Raw genomic sequence first — 22,454 nt, forward strand, 5'->3', positions numbered from 1 at the left:
GAAAATGCGATTTAAGCAATAAGATTAAAAATGCACCTAAAACCTAAACCAAACGTTGCAGGTGCTTATTTCTTCGTGCGCAGTGGTCAACGCGGAACTCCCTAGCTGCCAGGAGCTCTTTTTACTGTGCGCACCCAACCAGAGCGACGGGAGGAGCCCATTTCAGAAAACGTGCTCAGCTCGTCGAGAAAATGCGATTTAAGCAATAAAATTAAAAATGCACCTAAAACCTAAACCAAACGTTGCAGGTGCTTATTTCTTCATGCGCAGTGGTCAACGCGGCACTCTCTAGCTGCGAAGAGCACTTTTTACTGTGCACACCCAACCAGAGTGACGGGAGGAGCACGTTTCAGAAAACGTGCTCAGCTCGTCGAGAAAATGCGATTTAAGCAATAAAATTAAAAATGCACCTAAAACCTAAACCAAACGTTGCAGGTGCTTATTTCTTCATGTGCAGTGGTCAACGCGGCACTCCCTAGCTGCCAAGAGCACTTTTTACTATGCGCACCCAACCAGAGTGACGGGAGGAGCACATTTCAGAAAACGTGCTCAGCTCGTCGAGAAAACGCGATTTAAGCAATAAGATTAAAAATGCACCTAAAACCTAAATCAAACGTTGCAGGTGCTTATTTCTTCATGCGCAGTGGTCAACGCGGCACTCTCTAGCTGCCAGGAGCACTTTTTACTGTGCGCACCCAACCAGAGTGACGGGAGGAGCACATTTCAGAAAACGTGCTCAGCTCGTCGAGAAAATGCGATTTAAGCAATAAAATTAAAAATGCACCTAAAACCTAAACCAAACGTTGCAGGTGCTTATTTCTTCATGCGCAGTGGTCAACGCGGCACTCTCTAGCTGCCAAGAGCACTTTTTACTGTGCGCACCCAACCAGAGTGACGGGCGGAGCACATTTCAGAAAACGTGCTCAGCTCGTCGAGAAAATGCGATTTAAGCAATAAGATTAAAAATGCACCTAAAACCTAAACCAAACGTTGCAGGTGCTTATTTCTTCATGCGCAGTGGTCAACGCGGCACTCTCTAGCTGCCAGGAGCACTTTTTACTACGCGCACCCAACCAGAGCGACGGGAGGAGCACATTTCAGAAAACGTGCACAGCTCGTCGAGAGAATGCGATTTAAGCAATAAAATAAAAAAAATGCACCTAAAACTTAAACCAAACGTTGCAGGTGCTTATTTCTTCGTGCGCAGTGGTCAACGCGGCACTCCCTAGCTGCCAGGAGCACTTTTTACTGTGCGCACCCAACCAGAGCGACGGGAGGAGCACATTTCAGAAAACGTGCTCAGCTTGTCGAGAAAATGCGATTTAAGCAATAAAATTACAAATGCACCTAAAACCTAAACCAAACGTTGCAGGTGCTTATTTCTTCTTGCGCAGTGGTCAACGCGGCACTCTCTAGCTGCCAGGACCACTTTTTACTATGCACGCCCAACCAGAGCGACGGGAGGAGCACATTTCAGAAAACGTGCTCAGCTCGTCGAGAAAATGCGATTTAAGCAATAAAATTAAAAATGCACCTAAAACCTAAACCAAACGTTGCAGGTGCTTATTCATTCATGCGCAGTGGTCAACGCGGCACTCCCGAGCTGCCAAGAGCACTTTTTACTGTGCGCACCCAACCAGAGCGACGGGAGGAACACATTTAAGAAAACGTGCTCAGCTCGTCGAGAGAAAGCGATTCAAGCAATAAAATTAAAAATGCACCTAAAACCTAAACCAAACGTTGCAGGTGCTTATTTCTTCGTGCGCAGTGGTCAACGCGGAACTCCCTAGCTGCCAGGAGCTCTTTTTACTGTGCGCACCCAACCAGAGCGACGGGAGGAGCACATTTCAGAAAACGTGCTCAGCTCGTCGAGAGATTGCGATTTAAGCAATAAAATTAAAAATGCACCTAAAACCTAAACCAAACGTTGCAGGTGCTTATTTCTTCGTGCGCAGTGGTCAACGTGGAACTCCCTAGCTGCCAGGAGCTCTTTTTACTCTGCGCACCCAACCAGAGCGACGGGAGGAGCACATTTCAGAAAACGTGCTCAGCTCGTCGAGACAATGCGATTTAAGCAATAAAATTAAAAATGCACCTAAAACCTAAACCAAACGTTGCAGGTGCTTATTTCTTCGTGCGCAGTGCTCAACGCGGCACTCCCTAGCTGCCAGGAGCACTTTTTACTGTGCGCACCCAACCAGAGTGACGGGAGGAGCACATTTCAGAAAACGTGCTCAGCTCGTCGAGAAAATGCGATTTAAGCAATAAAATTAAAAATGCACCTAAAACCTAAATCAAACGTTGCAGGTGCTTATTTCTTCATGCGCAGTGGTCAACGCGGCACTCTCTAGCTGCCAAGAGCACTTTTTACTGTGCGCACCCAACCAGAGTGACGGGAGGAGCACATTTCAGAAAACGTGCTCAGCTCGTCGAGAAAATGCGATTTAAGCAATAAGATTAAAAATGCACCTAAAACCTAAACCAAACGTTGCAGGTGCTTATTTCTTCATGCGCAGTGGTCAACGCGGCACTCTCTAGCTGCCAGGAGCACTTTTTACTACGCGCACCGAACCAGAGCGACGGGAGGAGCACATTTCAGAAAACGTGCTCAGCTCGTCGAGAGAATGCGATTTAAGCAATAAAATAAAAAATGCACCTAAAACCTAAACCAAACGTTGCAGGTGCTTATTTCTTCGTGCGCAGTGGTCAACGCGGCACTCCCTAGCTGCCAGGAGCTCTTTTTACTGTGTGCACCCAACCAGAGCGACGGGAGGAGCACATTTCAGAAAACGTGCTCAGCTCGTCGAGAGAATGCGATTTAAGCAATAAAATAAAAAATGCACCTAAAACCTAAACCAAACGTTGCAGGTGCTTATTTCTTCGTGCGCAGTGGTCAACGCGGCACTCCCTAGCTGCCAGGAGCTCTTTTTACTGTGCGCACCCAACCAGAGCGACGGGAGGAGCACATTTCAGAAAACGTGCTCAGCTCGTCGAGAAAATGCGATTTAAGCAATAAAATTAAAAATGCACCTAAAACCTAAACCAAACGTTGCAGGTGCTTATTTCTTCATGTGCAGTGGTCAACGCGGCACTCCCTAGCTGCCAAGAGCACTTTTTACTGTGCGCACCCAACCAGAGTGACGGGAGGAGCACATTTCAGAAAACGTGCTCAGCTCGTCGAGAAAATGCGATTTAAGCAATAAAATTAAAAATGCACCTAAAACCTAAACCAAACGTTGCAGGTGCTTATTTTTTCATGCGCAGTGGTCACCGCGGCACTCTCTAGCTGCCAGGAGCACTTTTTACTGTGCGCACCCAACCAGAGTGACGGGAGGAGCACATTTCAGAAAACGTGCTCAGCTCGTCGAGAAAATGCGATTTAAGCAATAAAATTAAAAATGCACCTAAAACCTAAACCAAACGTTGCAGGTGCTTATTTCTTCATGCGCAGTGGTCAACGCGGCACTCTCTAGCTGCCAAGAGCACTTTTTACTGTGCGCACCCAACCAGAGTGACGGGAGGAGCACATTTCAGAAAACGTGCTCAGCTCGTCGAGAAACTGCGATTTAAGCAATAAAATAAAAAATGCACCTAAAACCTAAAACAAACGTTGCAGGTGCTTATTTCTTCATGTGCAGTGGTCAACGCGGCACTCTCTAGCTGCCAGGAGCACTTTTTACTGTGCGCACCCAACCAGAGTGACGGGAGGAGCACATTTCAGAAAACGTGCTCAGCTCGTCGAGAAAATGCGATTTAAGCAATAAAATTAAAAATGCACCTAAAACCTAAACCAAACGTTGCAGGTGCTTATTTCTTCATGCGCAGTGGTCAACGCGGCACTCTCTAGCTGCCAAGAGCACTTTTTACTGTGCGCACCTAACCAGAGTGACGGGAGGAGCACATTTCAGAAAACGTGCTCAGCTCGTTGAGAAAATGCGATTTAAGCAATAAGATTAAAAATGCACCTAAAACCTAAACCAAACGTTGCAGGTGCTTATTTCTTCATGCGCAGTGGTCAACGCGGCACTCTCTAGATGCCAAGAGCACTTTTTACTGTGCGCACCCAACCAGAGTGACGGGAGGAGCACATTTCAGAAAACGTGCTCAGCTTGTCGAGAAAATTCGATTTAAGCAATAAAATTAAAAATGCACCTAAAACCTAAACCAAACGTTGCAGGTGCTTATTTCTTCATGCGCAGTGGTCAACGCGGCACTCTCTAGCTGCCAGGAGCTCTTTTTACTGTGCGCACCCAACCAGAGCGACGGGAGGAGCACATTTCAGAAAACGTGCTCAGCTTGTCGAGAAAATGCGATTTAAGCAATACAATTAAAAATGCACCTAAAACCTAAACCAAACGTTGCAGGTGCTTATTTCTTCTTGCGCAGTGGTCAACGCGGCACTCTCTAGCTGCCAGGAGCACGTTTTACTATGCGCGCCCAACCAGAGCGACGGGAGGAGCACATTTCAGAAAACGTGCTCAGCTCGTCGAGAAAATGCGATTTAAGCAATAAAATTAAAAATGCACCTAAAACCTAAAAAAAACGTTGCAGGTGCTTATTTCTTCATGCGCAGTGGTCAACGCGGAACTCCCGAGCTGCCAAGAGCACTTTTTACTGTGCGCACCCAACCAGAGCGACGGGAGGAGCACATTTCAGAAAACGTGCTCAGCTCGTCGAGAGAATGCGATTCAAGCAATAAAATTAAAAATGCACCTAAAACCTAAACCAAACGTTGCAGGTGCTTATTTCTTCGTGCGCAGTGGTCAACGCGGAACTCCCTAGCTGCCAGGAGCTCTTTTTACTGTGCGCACCCAACCAGAGCGACGGGAGGAGCACATTTCAGAAAACGTGCTCAGCTCGTTGAGAAAATGCGATTTAAGCAATAAAATTAAAAATGCAGCTAAAACCTAAACCAAACGTTGCAGGTGCTTATTTCTTCATGCGTAGTGCTCAACGCGGCACTCCCTAGCTGCCAGGAGCACTTTTTACTGTGCGCACCCAACCAGAGTGACGGGAGGAGCACATTTCAGAAAACGTGCTCAGCTCGTCGAGAAAATGCGATTTAAGCAATAAAATTAAAAATGCACCTAAAACCTAAACCAAACGTTGCAGGTGCTTATTTCATCATGCGCAGTGGTCAACGCGGCACTCTCTAGCTGCCAGGAGCACTTTTTACTGTGTGCACACAACCAGAGTGACGGGAGGAGCACATTTCAGAAAACGTGCTCAGCTCGTCGAGAAAATGCGATTTAAGCAATAAAATTAAAAATGCACCTAAAACCTAAACCAAACGTTGCAGGTGCTTATTTCTTCATGCGCAGTGGTCAACGCGGCACTCTCTAGCTGCCAAGAGCACTTTTTACTGTGCGCACCCAACCAGAGTGACGGGAGGAGCACATTTCAGAAAACGTACTCAGCTCGTTGAGAAAATGCGATTTAAGCAATAAGATTAAAAATGCACCTAAAACCTAAACCGAACGTTGCATGTGCTTATTTCTTCATGCGCAGTGGTCAACGCAGCACTCTCTAGCTGCCAGAAGCACTTTTTACTACGCGCACCCAACCAGAGCGACGGGAGGAGCACATTTCAGAAAACGTGTTCAGCTCGTCGAGAGAATGTGATTTAAGCAATAAAATAAAAAATGCACCTTAAACCTAAACCAAACGTTGCAGGTGCTTATTTCTTCGTGCGCAGTGGTCAACGCGGAACTCCCTAGCTGCCAGGAGCTCTTTTTACTGTGCGCACCCAACCAGAGCGACGGGAGGAGCACATTTCAGAAAACTTGCTCAGCTCGTCGAGAAAATGCGATTTAAGCAATAAAATTAAAAATGCACCTAAAACCTAAACCAAACGTTGCAGGTGCTTATTTCTTCATGCGCAGTGGTCAACGCGGCACTCTCTAGCTGCCAGGAGCACTTTTTACTACGCGCACCCAACCAGAGCGACGGGAGGAGCACATTTCAGAAAACGTGCTCAGCTCGTCGAGAAAATGCGATTTAAGCAATAAAATTAAAAATGCACCCAAAACCTAAACCAAACGTTGCAGGTGGTTATTTCTTCAAGCGCAGTGGTCAACGCGGCACTCTCTAGCTGCCAAGAGAACTTTTTACTATGCGCACCCAACTAGAGTGACGGGAGGAGCACATTTCAGAAAACGTGCTCAGCTCGTCGAGAAAATGCGATTTAAGCAATAAAATTAAAAATGCTCCTAAAACCTAAACCAAACGTTGCAGGTGCTTATTTCTTCATGCGCAGTGGTCAACGCGGCACTCTCTAGCTGCCAGGAGCACTTTTTACTACGCGCACCCAACCAGAGCGACGGGAGGAGCACATTTCAGAAAACGTGCTCAGCTCGTCGAGAGAATGCGATTTAAGCAATAAAATTAAAAATGCACCTAAAACCTAAACCAAACGTTGCAGGTGCTTATTTCTTCGTGCGCAGTGGTCAACGCGGCACTCCCTAGCTGCCAGGAGCTCTTTTTACTGTGCGCACCCAACCAGAGCGACGGGAGGAGCACATTTCAGAAAACGTGCTCAGCTTGTCGAGAAAATGCGATTTAAGCAATAAAATTAAAAATGCACCTAAAACCTAAACCAAACGTTGCAGGTGCTTATTTCTTCGTGCGCAGTGCTCAACGCGGCACTCCCTAGCTGCCAGGAGCACTTTTTTACTATGCGCGCCCAACCAGAGCGACGGGAGGAGCACATTTCAGAAAACGTGCTCAGCTCGTCGAGAAAATGCGATTTAAGCAATAAAATTAAAAATGCACCTAAAACCTAAACCAAACGTTGCAGGTGCTTATTTCTTCATGCGCAGTGGTCAACGCGGCACTCCCGAGCTGCCAAGAGCACTTTTTACTGTGCGCACCCAACCAGAGCGACGGGAGGAGCACATTTCAGAAAACGTGCTCAGCTCGTCGAGAGATTGCGATTTAAGCAATAAAATTAAAAATGCACCTAAAACCTAAACCAAACGTTGCAGGTGCTTATTTCTTCGTGCGCAGTGGTCAACGTGGAACTCCCTAGCTGCCAGGAGCTCTTTTTACTCTGCGCACCCAACCAGAGCGACGGGAGGACCACATTTCAGAAAACGTGCTCAGCTCGTCGAGACAATGCGATTTAAGCAATAAAATTAAAAATGCACCTAAAACCTAAACCAAACGTTGCAGGTGCTTATTTCTTCGTGCGCAGTGGTCAACGCGGCACTCCCTAGCTGCCAGGAGCTCTTTTTACTGTGCGCACCCAACCAGAGCGACGGGAGGAGCACATTTCAGAAAACGTGCTCAGCTCGTCGAGAAAATGCGATTTAAGCAATAAAATTAAAAATGCACCTAAAACCTAAACCAAACGTTGCAGGTGCTTATTTCTTCATGTGCAGTGGTCAACGCGGCACTCCCTAGCTGCCAAGAGCACTTTTTACTGTGCGCACCCAACCAGAGTGACGGGAGGAGCACATTTCAGAAAACGTGCTCAGCTCGTCGAGAGAATGTGATTTAAGCAATAAAATAAAAAATGCACCTTAAACCTAAACCAAACGTTGCAGGTGCTTATTTCTTCGTGCGCAGTGGTCAACGCGGAACTCCCTAGCTGCCAGGAGCTCTTTTTACTGTGCGCACCCAACCAGAGCGACGGGAGGAGCACATTTCAGAAAACTTGCTCAGCTCGTCGAGAAAATGCGATTTAAGCAATAAAATTAAAAATGCACCTAAAACCTAAACCAAACGTTGCAGGTGCTTATTTCTTCATGCGCAGTGGTCAACGCGGCACTCTCTAGCTGCCAGGAGCACTTTTTACTACGCGCACCCAACCAGAGCGACGGGAGGAGCACATTTCAGAAAACGTGCTCAGCTCGTCGAGAAAATGCGATTTAAGCAATAAAATTAAAAATGCACCCAAAACCTAAACCAAACGTTGCAGGTGGTTATTTCTTCAAGCGCAGTGGTCAACGCGGCACTCTCTAGCTGCCAAGAGAACTTTTTACTATGCGCACCCAACTAGAGTGACGGGAGGAGCACATTTCAGAAAACGTGCTCAGCTCGTCGAGAAAATGCGATTTAAGCAATAAAATTAAAAATGCTCCTAAAACCTAAACCAAACGTTGCAGGTGCTTATTTCTTCATGCGCAGTGGTCAACGCGGCACTCTCTAGCTGCCAGGAGCACTTTTTACTACGCGCACCCAACCAGAGCGACGGGAGGAGCACATTTCAGAAAACGTGCTCAGCTCGTCGAGAGAATGCGATTTAAGCAATAAAATTAAAAATGCACCTAAAACCTAAACCAAACGTTGCAGGTGCTTATTTCTTCGTGCGCAGTGGTCAACGCGGCACTCCCTAGCTGCCAGGAGCTCTTTTTACTGTGCGCACCCAACCAGAGCGACGGGAGGAGCACATTTCAGAAAACGTGCTCAGCTTGTCGAGAAAATGCGATTTAAGCAATAAAATTAAAAATGCACCTAAAACCTAAACCAAACGTTGCAGGTGCTTATTTCTTCGTGCGCAGTGCTCAACGCGGCACTCCCTAGCTGCCAGGAGCACTTTTTTACTATGCGCGCCCAACCAGAGCGACGGGAGGAGCACATTTCAGAAAACGTGCTCAGCTCGTCGAGAAAATGCGATTTAAGCAATAAAATTAAAAATGCACCTAAAACCTAAACCAAACGTTGCAGGTGCTTATTTCTTCATGCGCAGTGGTCAACGCGGCACTCCCGAGCTGCCAAGAGCACTTTTTACTGTGCGCACCCAACCAGAGCGACGGGAGGAGCACATTTCAGAAAACGTGCTCAGCTCGTCGAGAGATTGCGATTTAAGCAATAAAATTAAAAATGCACCTAAAACCTAAACCAAACGTTGCAGGTGCTTATTTCTTCGTGCGCAGTGGTCAACGTGGAACTCCCTAGCTGCCAGGAGCTCTTTTTACTCTGCGCACCCAACCAGAGCGACGGGAGGACCACATTTCAGAAAACGTGCTCAGCTCGTCGAGACAATGCGATTTAAGCAATAAAATTAAAAATGCACCTAAAACCTAAACCAAACGTTGCAGGTGCTTATTTCTTCGTGCGCAGTGGTCAACGCGGCACTCCCTAGCTGCCAGGAGCTCTTTTTACTGTGCGCACCCAACCAGAGCGACGGGAGGAGCACATTTCAGAAAACGTGCTCAGCTCGTCGAGAAAATGCGATTTAAGCAATAAAATTAAAAATGCACCTAAAACCTAAACCAAACGTTGCAGGTGCTTATTTCTTCATGTGCAGTGGTCAACGCGGCACTCCCTAGCTGCCAAGAGCACTTTTTACTGTGCGCACCCAACCAGAGTGACGGGAGGAGCACATTTCAGAAAACGTGCTCAGCTCGTCGAGAAAATGCGATTTAAGCAATAAAATTAAAAATGCACCTAAAACCTAAACCAAACGTTGCAGGTGCTTATTTTTTCATGCGCAGTGGTCAACGCGGCACTCTCTAGCTGCCAGGAGCACTTTTTACTGTGCGCACCCAACCAGAGTGACGGGAGGAGCACATTTCAGAAAACGTGCTCAGCTCGTCGAGAAAATGCGATTTAAGCAATAAAATTAAAAATGCACCTAAAACCTAAACCAAACGTTGCAGGTGCTTATTTCTTCATGCGCAGTGGTCAACGCGGCACTCTCTAGCTGCCAAGAGCACTTTTTACTGTGCGCACCCAACCAGAGTGACGGGAGGAGCACATTTCAGAAAACGTGCTCAGCTCGTCGAGAAACTGCGATTTAAGCAATAAAATAAAAAATGCACCTAAAACCTAAAACAAACGTTGCAGGTGCTTATTTCTTCATGTGCAGTGGTCAACGCGGCACTCTCTAGCTGCCAGGAGCACTTTTTACTGTGCGCACCCAAACAGAGTGACGGGAGGAGCACATTTCAGAAAACGTGCTCAGCTCGTCGAGAAAATGCGATTTAAGCAATAAAATTAAAAATGCACCTAAAACCTAAACCAAACGTTGCAGGTGCTTATTTCTTCATGCGCAGTTGTCAACGCGGCACTCTCTAGCTGCCAAGAGCACTTTTTACTGTGCGCACCTAACCAGAGTGACGGGAGGAGCACATTTCAGAAAACGTGCTCAGCTCGTTGAGAAAATGCGATTTAAGCAATAAGATTAAAAATGCACCTAAAACCTAAACCAAACGTTGCAGGTGCTTATTTCTTCATGCGCAGTGGTCAACGCGGCACTCTCTAGCTGCCAAGAGCACTTTTTACTGTGCGCACCCAACCAGAGCGACGGGAGGAGCACATTTCAGAAAACGTACTCAGCTCGTTGAGAAAATGCGATTTAAGCAATAAGATTAAAAATGCACCTAAAACCTAAACCAAACGTTGCAGGTGCTTATTTCTTCATGCGCAGTGGTCAACGCGGCACTCTCTAGCTGCCAGGAGCTCTTTTTACTGTGCGCACCCAACCAGAGCGACGGGAGGAGCACATTTCAGAAAACGTGCTCAGCTTGTCGAGAAAATGCGATTTAAGCAATAAAATTAAAAATGCACCTAAAACCTAAACCAAACGTTGCAGGTGCTTATTTCTTCTTGCGCAGTGGTCAACGCGGCACTCTCTAGCTGCCAGGAGCACGTTTTACTATGCGCGCCCAACCAGAGCGACGGGAGGAGCACATTTCAGAAAACGTGCTCAGCTCGTCGAGAAAATGCGATTTAAGCAATAAAATTAAAAATGCACCTAAAACCTAAAAAAAACGTTGCAGGTGCTTATTTCTTCATGCGCAGTGGTCAACGCGGAACTCCCGAGCTGCCAAGAGCACTTTTTACTGTGCGCACCCAACCAGAGCGACGGGAGGAGCACATTTCAGAAAACGTGCTCAGCTCGTCGAGAGAATTCGATTCAAGCAATAAAATTAAAAATGCACCTAAAACCTAAACCAAACGTTGCAGGTGCTTATTTCTTCGTGCGCAGTGGTCAACGCGGAACTCCCTAGCTGCCAGGAGCTCTTTTTACTGTGCGCACCCAAACAGAGCGACGGGAGGAGCACATTTCAGAAAACGTGCTCAGCTCGTTGAGAAAATGCGATTTAAGCAATAAAATTAAAAATGCAGCTAAAACCTAAACCAAACGTTGCAGGTGCTTATTTCTTCATGCGTAGTGCTCAACGCGGCACTCCCTAGCTGCCAGGAGCACTTTTTACTGTGCGCACCCAACCAGAGTGACGGGAGGAGCACATTTCAGAAAACGTGCTCAGCTCGTCGAGAAAATGCGATTTAAGCAATAAAATTAAAAATGCACCTAAAACCTAAACCAAACGTTGCAGGTGCTTATTTCATCATGCGCAGTGGTCAACGCGGCACTCTCTAGCTGCCAAGAGCACTTTTTACTGTGCGCACCCAACCAGAGTTACGGGAGGAGCACATTTCAGAAAACGTGCTCAGCTCGTCGAGAAAATGCGATTTAAGCAATAAGATTAAAAATGCACCTAAAACCTAAACCAAACGTTGCAGGTGCTTATTTCTTCATGCGCAGTGGTCAACGCGGCACTCTCTAGCTGCCAGGAGCACTTTTTACTGTGTGCACCCAACCAGAGTGACGGGAGGAGCACATTTCAGAAAACGTGCTCAGCTCGTCGAGAAAATGCGATTTAAGCAATAAAATTAAAAATGCACCTAAAACCTAAACCAAACGTTGCAGGTGCTTATTTCTTCATGCGCAGTGGTCAACGCGGCACTCTCTAGCTGCCAAGAGCACTTTTTACTGTGCGCACCCAACCAGAGTGACGGGAGGAGCACATTTCAGAAAACGTGCTCAGCTCGTCGAGAAAATGCGATTTAAGCAATAAGATTAAAAATGCACCTAAAACCTAAACCAAACGTTGCAGGTGCTTATTTCTTCGTGCGCAGTGGTCAACGCGGAACTCCCTAGCTGCCAGGAGCTCTTTTTACTGTGCGCACCCAACCAGAGCGACGGGAGGAGCCCATTTCAGAAAACGTGCTCAGCTCGTCGAAAAAATGCGATTTAAGCAATAAAATTAAAAATGCACCTAAAACCTAAAACAAACGTTGCAGGTGCTTATTTCTTCGTGCGCAGTGCTCAACGCGGCACTCCCTAGCTGCCAGGAGCACTTTTTACTGTGCGCACCCAACCAGAGTGACGGGAGGAGCACATTTCAGAAAACGTGCTCAGCTCGTCGAGAAAATGCGATTTAAGCAATAAAATTAAAAATGCACCTAAAACCTAAACCAAACGTTGCAGGTGCTTATTTCTTCATGCGCAGTGGTCAACGCGGCACTCTCTAGCTGCCAAGAGCACTTTTTACTGTGCGCACCCAACCAGAGTGACGGGAGGAGCACATTTCAGAAAACGTGCTCAGCTCGTCGAGAAAATGCGATTTAAGCAATAAGATTAAAAATGCACCTAAAACCTAAACCAAACGTTGCAGGTGCTTATTTCTTCATGCGCAGTGGTCAACGCGGCACTCTCTAGCTGCCAGGAGCACTTTTTACTACGCGCACCCAACCAGAGCGACGGGAGGAGCACATTTCAGAAAACGTGCTCAGCTCGTCGAGAGAATGCGATTTAAGCAATAAAATTAAAAATGCACCTAAAACCTAAACCAAACGTTGCAGGTGCTTATTTCTTCGTGCGCAGTGGTCAACGCGGCACTCCCTAGCTGCCAGGAGCTCTTTTTACTGTGCGCACCCAACCAGAGCGACGGGAAGAGCACATTTCAGAAAACGTGCTCAGCTTGTCGAGAAAATGCGATTTAAGCAATAAAATTAAAAATGCACCTAAAACCTAAACCAAACGTTGCAGGTTCTTATTTCTTCTTGCGCAGTGGTCAACGCGGCACTCTCTAGCTGCCAGGAGCACTTTTTACTATGCGCGCCTAACCAGAGCGACGGGAGGAGCACATTTCAGAAAACGTGCTCAGCTCGTCGAGAAATTGCGATTTAAGCAATAAGATTAAAAATGCACCTAAAACCTAAACCAAACGTTGCAGGTGCTTATTTCTTCATGCGCAGTGGTCAACGCGGCACTCTCTAGCTGCCAGGAGCACTTTTTACTGTGCGCACCCAACCAGAGTGACGGGAGGAGCACATTTCAGAAAACGTGCTCAGCTCGTCGAGAAAATGCGATTTAAGCAATAAAATTAAAAATGACCTAAAACCTAAACCAAACGTTGCAGGTGCTTATTTCTTCATGCGCAGTGGTCAACGCGGCAATCTCTAGCTGCCAAGAGCACTTTTTACTGTGCGCACCCAACCAGAGTGACGGGAGGAGCACATTTCAGAAAACGTGCTCAGCTCGTCGAGAAAATGCGATTTAAGCAATAAGATTAAAAATGCACCTAAAACCTAAACCAAACGTTGCAGGTGCTTATTTCTTCATGCGCAGTGGTCAACGCGGCACTCTCTAGCTGCCAGGAGCACTTTTTACTACGCGCACCCAACCAGAGCGACGGGAGGAGCACATTTCAGAAAACGTGCTCAGCTCGTCGAGAGAATGCGATTTAAGCAATAAAATTAAAAATGCACCTAAAACCTAAACCAAACGTTGCAGGTGCTTATTTCTTCGTGCGCAGTGGTCAACGCGGCACTCTCTAGCTGCCAAGAGCACTTTTTACTGTGCGCACCCAACCAGAGCGACGGGAGGAGCACATTTCAGAAAACGTGCTCAGCTCGTCGAGAGAATGCGATTCAAGCAATAAAATTAAAAATGCACCTAAAACCTAAACCAAACGTTGCAGGTGCTTATTTCTTCGTGCGCAGTGGGCAACGCGGCACTCCCTAGCTGCCAGGAGCTCTTTTTACTGTGCGCACCAAACCAGAGCGACGGGAGGAGCACATTTCAGAAAACGTGCTCAGCTCGTCGAGAAAATGCGATTTAAGCAATAAAATTAAAAATGCAGCTAAAACCTAAACCAAACGTTGCAGGTGCTTATTTCTTCGTGCGTAGTGCTCAACGCGGCACTCCCTAGCTGCCAGGAGCACTTTTTACTGTGCGCACCCAACCAGAGTGACGGGAGGAGCACATTTCAGAAAACGTGCTCAGCTCGTCGAGAAAATGCGATTTAAGCAATAAAATTAAAAATGCACCTAAAACCTAAACCAAACGTTGCAGGTGCTTATTTCTTCATGCGCAGTGGTCAACGCGGCACTCTCTAGCTGCCAAGAGCACTTTTTACTGTGCGCACCCAACCAGAGTGACGGGAGGAGCACATTTCAGAAAACGTGCTCAGCTCGTCGAGAAAATGCGATTTAAGCAATAAGATTAAAAATGCACCTAAAACCTAAACCAAACGTTGCAGGTGCTTATTTCTTCATGCGCAGTGGTCAACGCGGCACTCTCTAGCTGCCAGGAGCACTTTTTACTGTGTGCACCCAACCAGAGTGACGGGAGGAGCACATTTCAGAAAACGTGCTCAGCTCGTCGAGAAAATGCGATTTAAGCAATAAAATTAAAAATGCACCTAAAACCTAAACCAAACGTTGCAGGTGCTTATTTCTTCATGCGCAGTGGTCAACGCGGCACTCTCTAGCTGCCAAGAGCACTTTTTACTGTGCGCACCCAACCAGAGTGACGGGAGGAGCACATTTCAGAAAACGTGTTCAGCTCGTCGAGAAAATGCGATTTAAGCAATAAGATTAAAAATGCACCTAAAACCTAAACCAAACGTTGCAGGTGCTTATTTCTTCGTGCGCAGTGGTCAACGCGGAACTCCCTAGCTGCCAGGAGCTCTTTTTACTGTGCGCACCCAACCAGAGCGACGGGAGGAGCCCATTTCAGAAAACGTGCTCAGCTCGTCGAGAAAATGCGATTTAAGCAATAAAATTAAAAATGCACCTAAAACCTAAACCAAACGTTGCAGGTGCTTATTTCTTCGTGCGCAGTGCTCAACGCGGCACTCCCTAGCTGCCAGGAGCACTTTTTACTGTGCGCACCCAACCAGAGTGACGGGAGGAGCACATTTCAGAAAACGTGCTCAGCTCGTCGAGAAAATGCGATTTAAGCAATAAAATTAAAAATGCACCTAAAACCTAAACCAAACGTTGCAGTTGCTTATTTCTTCGTGCGCAGTGGTCAACGCGGCACTCCCTAGCTGCCAGGAGCTCTTTTTACTGTGCGCACCCAACCAGAGTGACGGGAGGAGCACATTTCAGAAAACGTGCTCAGCTCGTCGAGAAAATGCGATTTAAGCAATAAGATTAAAAATGCACCTAAAACCTAAACCAAACGTTGCAGGTGCTTATTTCTTCGTGCGCAGTGGTCAACGCGGAACTCCCTAGCTGCCAGGAGCTCTTTTTACTGTGCGCACCCAACCAGAGCGACGGGAGGAGCCCATTTCAGAAAACGTGCTCAGCTCGTCGAGAAAATGCGATTTAAGCAATAAAATTAAAAATGCACCTAAAACCTAAACCAAACGTTGCAGGTGCTTATTTCTTCGTGCGCAGTGCTCAACGCGGCACTCCCTAGCTGCCAGGAGCACTTTTTACTGTGCGCACCCAACCAGAGTGACGGGAGGAGCACATTTCAGAAAACGTGCTCAGCTCGTCGAGAAAATGCGATTTAAGCAATAAAATTAAAAATGCACCTAAAACCTAAACCAAACGTTGCAGGTGCTTATTTCATCATGCGCAGTGGTCAACGCGGCACTCTCTAGCTGCCAAGAGCACTTTTTACTGTGCGCACCCAACCAGAGTGACGGGAGGAGCACATTTCAGAAAACGTGCTCAGCTCGTCGAGAAAATGCGATTTAAGCAATAAGATTAAAAATGCACCTAAAACCTAAACCAAACGTTGCAGGTGCTTATTTCTTCATGCGCAGTGGTCAACGCGGCACTCTCTAGCTGCCAGGAGCACTTTTTACTGTGTGCACCCAACCAGAGTGACGGGAGGAGCACATTTCAGAAAACGTGCTCAGCTCGTCGAGAAAATGCGATTTAAGCAATAAAATTAAAAATGCACCTAAAACCTAAACCAAACGTTGCAGGTGCTTATTTCTTCATGCGCAGTGGTCAACGCGGCACTCTCTAGCTGCCAAGAGCACTTTTTACTGTGCGCACCCAACCAGAGTGACGGGAGGAGCACATTTCAGAAAACGTGCTCAGCTCGTCGAGAAAATGCGATTTAAGCAATAAGATTAAAAATGCACCTAAAACCTAAACCAAACGTTGCAGGTGCTTATTTCTTCGTGCGCAGTGGTCAACGCGGAACTCCCTAGCTGCCAGGAGCTCTTTTTACTGTGCGCACCCAACCAGAGCGACGGGAGGAGCCCATTTCAGAAAACGTGCTCAGCTCGTCGAGAAAATGCGATTTAAGCAATAAAATTAAAAATGCACCTAAAACCTAAAACAAACGTTGCAGGTGCTTATTTCTTCGTGCGCAGTGCTCAACGCGGCACTCCCTAGCTGCCAGGAGCACTTTTTACTGTGCGCACCCAACCAGAGTGACGGGAGGAGCACATTTCAGAAAACGTGCTCAGCTCGTCGAGAAAATGCGATTTAAGCAATAAAATTAAAAATGCACCTAAAACCTAAACCAAACGTTGCAGGTGCTTATTTCTTCATGCGCAGTGGTCAACGCGGCACTCTCTAGCTGCCAAGAGCACTTTTTACTGTGCGCACCCAACCAGAGTGACGGGAGGAGCACATTTCAGAAAACGTGCTCAGCTCGTCGAGAAAATGCGATTTAAGCAATAAGATTAAAAATGCACCTAAAACCTAAACCAAACGTTGCAGGTGCTTATTTCTTCATGCGCAGTGGTCAACGCGGCACTCTCTAGCTGCCAGGAGCACTTTTTACTACGCGCACCCAACCAGAGCGACGGGAGGAGCACATTTCAGAAAACGTGCTCAGCTCGTCGAGAGAATGCGATTTAAGCAATAAAATTAAAAATGCACCTAAAACCTAAACCAAACGTTGCAGGTGCTTATTTCTTCGTGCGCAGTGGTCAACGCGGCACTCCCTAGCTGCCAGGAGCTCTTTTTACTGTGCGCACCCAACCAGAGCGACGGGAGGAGCACATTTCAGAAAAAGTGCTCAGCTTGTCGAGAAAATGCGATTTAAGCAATAAAATTAAAAATGCACCTAAAACCTAAACCAAACGTTGCAGGTTCTTATTTCTTCTTGCGCAGTGGTCAACGCGGCACTCTCTAGCTGCCAGGAGCACTTTTTACTATGCGCGCCCAACCAGAGCGACGGGAGGAGCACATTTCAGAAAACGTGCTCAGCTCGTCGAGAAAATGCGATTTAAGCAATAAGATTAAAAATGCACCTAAAACCTAAACCAAACGTTGCAGGTGCTTATTTCTTCATGCGCAGTGGTCAACGCGGCACTCTCTAGCTGCCAGGAGCACTTTTTACTGTGCGCACCCAACCAGAGTGACGGGAGGAGCACATTTCAGAAAACGTGCTCAGCTCGTCGAGAAAATGCGATTCAAGCAATAAAATTAAAAATGACCTAAAACCTAAACCAAACGTTGCAGGTGCTTATTTCTTCATGCGCAGTGGTCAACGCGGCAATCTCTAGCTGCCAAGAGCACTTTTTACTGTGCGCACCCAACCAGAGTGACGGGAGGAGCACATTTCAGAAAACGTGCTCAGCTCGTCGAGAAAATGCGATTTAAGCAATAAGATTAAAAATGCACCTAAAACCTAAACCAAACGTTGCAGGTGCTTATTTCTTCATGCGCAGTGGTCAACGCGGCACTCTCTAGCTGCCAGGAGCACTTTTTACTACGCGCACCCAACCAGAGCGACGGGAGGAGCACATTTCAGAAAACGTGCTCAGCTCGTCGAGAAAATGCGATTTAAGCAATAAAATTAAAAATGCACCTAAAACCTAAACCAAACGTTGCAGGTGCTTATTTCTTCGTGCGCAGTGGTCAACGCGGCACTCTCTAGCTGCCAAGAGCACTTTTTACTGTGCGCACCCAACCAGAGCGACGGGAGGAGCACATTTCAGAAAACGTGCTCAGCTCGTCGAGAGAATGCGATTCAAGCAATAAAATTAAAAATGCACCTAAAACCTAAACCAAACGTTGCAGGTGCTTATTTCTTCGTGCGCAGTGGTCAACGCGGCACTCCCTAGCTGCCAGGAGCTCTTTTTACTGTGCGCACCCAACCAGAGCGACGGGAGGAGCACATTTCAGAAAACGTGCTCAGCTCGTCGAGAAAATGCGATTTAAGCAATAAAATTAAAAATGCAGCTAAAACCTAAACCAAACGTTGCAGGTGCTTATTTCTTCGTGCGTAGTGCTCAACGCGGCACTCCCTAGCTGCCAGGAGCACTTTTTACTGTGCGCACCCAACCAGAGTGACGGGAGGAGCACATTTCAGAAAACGTGCTCAGCTCGTCGAGAAAATGCGATTTAAGCAATAAAATTAAAAATGCACCTAAAACCTAAACCAAACGTTGCAGGTGCTTATTTCTTCATGCGCAGTGGTCAACGCGGCACCTTTAGCTGCCAAGAGCACTTTTTACTGTGCGCACCCAACCAGAGTGACGGGAGGAGCACATTTCAGAAAACGTGCTCAGCTTGTCGAGAAAATGCGATTTAAGCAATAAGATTAAAAATGCACCTAAAACCTAAACCAAACGTTGCAGGTGCTTATTTCTTCATGCGCAGTGGTCAACGCGGCACTCTCTAGCTGCCAGGAGCACTTTTTACTGTGTGCACCCAACCAGAGTGACGGGAGGAGCACATTTCAGAAAACGTGCTCAGCTCGTCGAGAAAATGCGATTTAAGCAATAAAATTAAAAATGCACCTAAAACCTAAACCAAACGTTGCAGGTGCTTATTTCTTCATGCGCAGTGGTCAACGCGGCACTCTCTAGCTGCCAAGAGCACTTTTTACTGTGCGCACCCAACCAGAGTGACGGGAGGAGCACATTTCAGAAAACGTGTTCAGCTCGTCGAGAAAATGCGATTTAAGCAATAAGATTAAAAATGCACCTAAAACCTAAACCAAACGTTGCAGGTGCTTATTTCTTCGTGCGCAGTGGTCAACGCGGAACTCCCTAGCTGCCAGGAGCTCTTTTTACTGTGCGCACCCAACCAGAGCGACGGGAGGAGCCCATTTCAGAAAACGTGCTCAGCTCGTCGAGAAAATGCGATTTAAGCAATAAAATTAAAAATGCACCTAAAACCTAAACCAAACGTTGCAGGTGCTTATTTCTTCGTGCGCAGTGCTCAACGCGGCACTCCCTAGCTGCCAGGAGCACTTTTTACTGTGCGCACCCAACCAGAGTGACGGGAGGAGCACATTTCAGAAAACGTGCTCAGCTCGTCGAGAAAATGCGATTTAAGCAATAAAATTAAAAATGCACCTAAAACCTAAACCAAACGTTGCAGTTGCTTATTTCTTCGTGCGCAGTGGTCAACGCGGCACTCCCTAGCTGCCAGGAGCTCTTTTTACTGTGCGCACCCAACCAGAGTGACGGGAGGAGCACATTTCAGAAAACGTGCTCAGCTCGTCGAGAAAATGCGATTTAAGCAATAAGATTAAAAATGCACCTAAAACCTAAACCAAACGTTGCAGGTGCTTATTTCTTCGTGCGCAGTGGTCAACGCGGAACTCCCTAGCTGCCAGGAGCTCTTTTTACTGTGCGCACCCAACCAGAGCGACGGGAGGAGCCCATTTCAGAAAACGTGCTCAGCTCGTCGAGAAAATGCGATTTAAGCAATAAAATTAAAAATGCACCTAAAACCTAAACCAAACGTTGCAGGTGCTTATTTCTTCGTGCGCAGTGCTCAACGCGGCACTCCCTAGCTGCCAGGAGCACTTTTTACTGTGCGCACCCAACCAGAGTGACGGGAGGAGCACATTTCAGAAAACGTGCTCAGCTCGTCGAGAAAATGCGATTTAAGCAATAAAATTAAAAATGCACCTAAAACCTAAACCAAACGTTGCAGGTGCTTATTTCTTCATGCGCAGTGGTCAACGCGGCACTCTCTAGCTGCCAAGAGCACTTTTTACTGTGCGCACCCAACCAGAGTGACCGGAGGAGCACATTTCAGAAAACGTGCTCAGCTCGTCGAGAAAATGCGATTTAAGCAATAAGATTAAAAATGCACCTAAAACCTAAACCAAACGTTGCAGGTGCTTATTTCTTCATGCGCAGTGGTCAACGCGGCACTCTCTAGCTGCCAGGAGCACTTTTTACTACGCGCACCCAACCAGAGCGACGGGAGGAGCACATTTCAGAAAACGTGCTCAGCTCGTCGAGAGAATGCAATTTAAGCAATAAAATTAAAAATGCACCTAAAACCTAAACCAAACGTTGCAGGTGCTTATTTCTTCGTGCGCAGTGGTCAACGCGGCACTCCCTAGCTGCCAGGAGCTCTTTTTACTGTACGCACCCAACCAGAGCGACGGGAGGAGCACATTTCAGAAAACGTGCTCAGCTTTTCGAGAAAATGCGATTTAAGCAATAAAATTAAAAATGCACCTAAAACCTAAACCAAACGTTGCAGGTTCTTATTTCTTCTTGCGCAGTGGTCAACGCGGCACTCTCTAGCTGCCAGGAGCACTTTTTACTATGCGCGCCCAACCAGAGCGACGGGAGGAGCACATTTCAGAAAACGTGCTCAGCTCGTCGAGAGAATGCGATTTAAGCAATAAAATTAAAAATGCACCTAAAACCTAAACCAAACGTTGCAGGTGCTTATTTCTTCGTGCGCAGTGGTCAACGCGGCACTCTCTAGCTGCCAAGAGCACTTTTTACTGTGCGCACCCAACCAGAGCGACGGGAGGAGCACATTTCAGAAAACGTGCTCAGCTCGTCGAGAAAATGCGATTTAAGCAATAAAACTAAAAATGCACCTAAAACCTAAACCAAACGTTGCAGGTGCTTATTTCTTCATGCGCAGTGGTCAACGCGGCACTCTCTAGCTGCCAGGAGCACTTTTTACTATGCACGCCCAACCAGAGCGACGCGAGGACCACATTTCAGAAAACGTGCTCAGCTCGTCGAGAAAATGCGATTTAAGCAATAAAATTTAAAATGCACCTAAAACCTAAACCAAACGTTGCAGGTGCTTATTTCTTTGTGTGCAGTGGTCAACGCGGCACTTTTTAGCTGCCAAGAGCACTTTTTACTATGCGCACCCAACCAGAGTGACGGGAGGAGCACATTTCAGAAAACGTGCTCAGCTCGTCGAGAAAATGCGATTTAAGCAATAAAATTAAAAATGCACCTAAAACCTAAACCAAACGTTGCAGGTGGTTATTTCTTCATGCGCAGTGGTCAACGCGGCACTCTCTAGCTGCGAAGAGCACTTTTTACTGTGCACACCCAACCAGAGTGACGGGAGGAGCACATTTCAGAAAACGTGCTCAGCTCGTCGAGAAAATGCGATTTAAGCAATAAAATTAAAAATGCACCTAAAACCTAAACCAAACGTTGCAGGTGCTTATTTCTTCATGTGCAGTGGTCAACGCGGCACTCCCTAGCTGCCAGGAGCACTTTTTACTGTGCGCACCCAACCAGAGCGACGGGAGGAGCACATTTCAGAAAACGTGCTCAGCTTGTCGAGAAAATGCGATTTAAGCAATAAAATTAAAAATGCACCTAAAACCTAAACCAAACGTTGCAGGTGCTTATTTCTTCTTGCGCAGTGGTCAACGCGGCACTCTCTAGCTGCCAGGACCACTTTTTACTATGCACGCCCAACCAGAGCGACGGCAGGAGCACATTTCAGAAAACGTGCTCAGCTCGTCGAGAAAATGCGATTTAAGCAATAAAATTAAAAATGCACCTAAAACCTAAACCAAACGTTGCAGGTGCTTATTTCTTCGTGCGCAGTGGTCAACGCGGAACTCCCTAGCTGCCAGGAGCTCTTTTTACTGTGCGCACCCAACCAGAGCGACGGGAGGAGCCCATTTCAGAAAACGTGCTCAGCTCGTCGAGAAAATGCGATTTAAGCAATAAAATTAAAAATGCACCTAAAACCTAAACCAAACGTTGCAGGTGGTTATTTCTTCGTGCGCAGTGCTCAACGCGGCACTCCCTAGCTGCCAGGAGCACTTTTTACTGTGCGCACCCAACCAGAGTGACGGGAGGAGCACATTTCAGAAAACGTGCTCAGCTCGTCGAGAAAATGCGATTTAAGCAATAAAATTAAAAATGCACCTAAAACCTAAACCAAACGTTGCAGTTGCTTATTTCTTCGTGCGCAGTGGTCAACGCGGCACTCCCTAGCTGCCAGGAGCTCTTTTTACTGTGCGCACCCAACCAGAGCGACGGGAGGAGCACATTTCAGAAAACGTGCTCAGCTTGTCGAGAAAATGCGATTTAAGCAATAAAATTAAAAATGCACCTAAAACCTAAACCAAACGTTGCAGGTGCTTATTTTTTCTTGCGCAGTGGTCAACGCGGCACTCTCTAGCTGCCAGGAGCACTTTTTACTATGCGCGCCCAACCAGAGCGACGGGAGGAGCACATTTCAGAAAACGTGCTCAGCTCGTCGAGAAAATGCGATTT

The sequence above is a fragment of the Syngnathus floridae genome, chromosome 11 (genome assembly GCF_059516105.1).
Source record: "Syngnathus floridae isolate MCC-2025c chromosome 11, RoL_Sflo_1.0, whole genome shotgun sequence".
In the NCBI taxonomy this organism is placed as follows: domain Eukaryota; kingdom Metazoa; phylum Chordata; class Actinopteri; order Syngnathiformes; family Syngnathidae; genus Syngnathus; species Syngnathus floridae.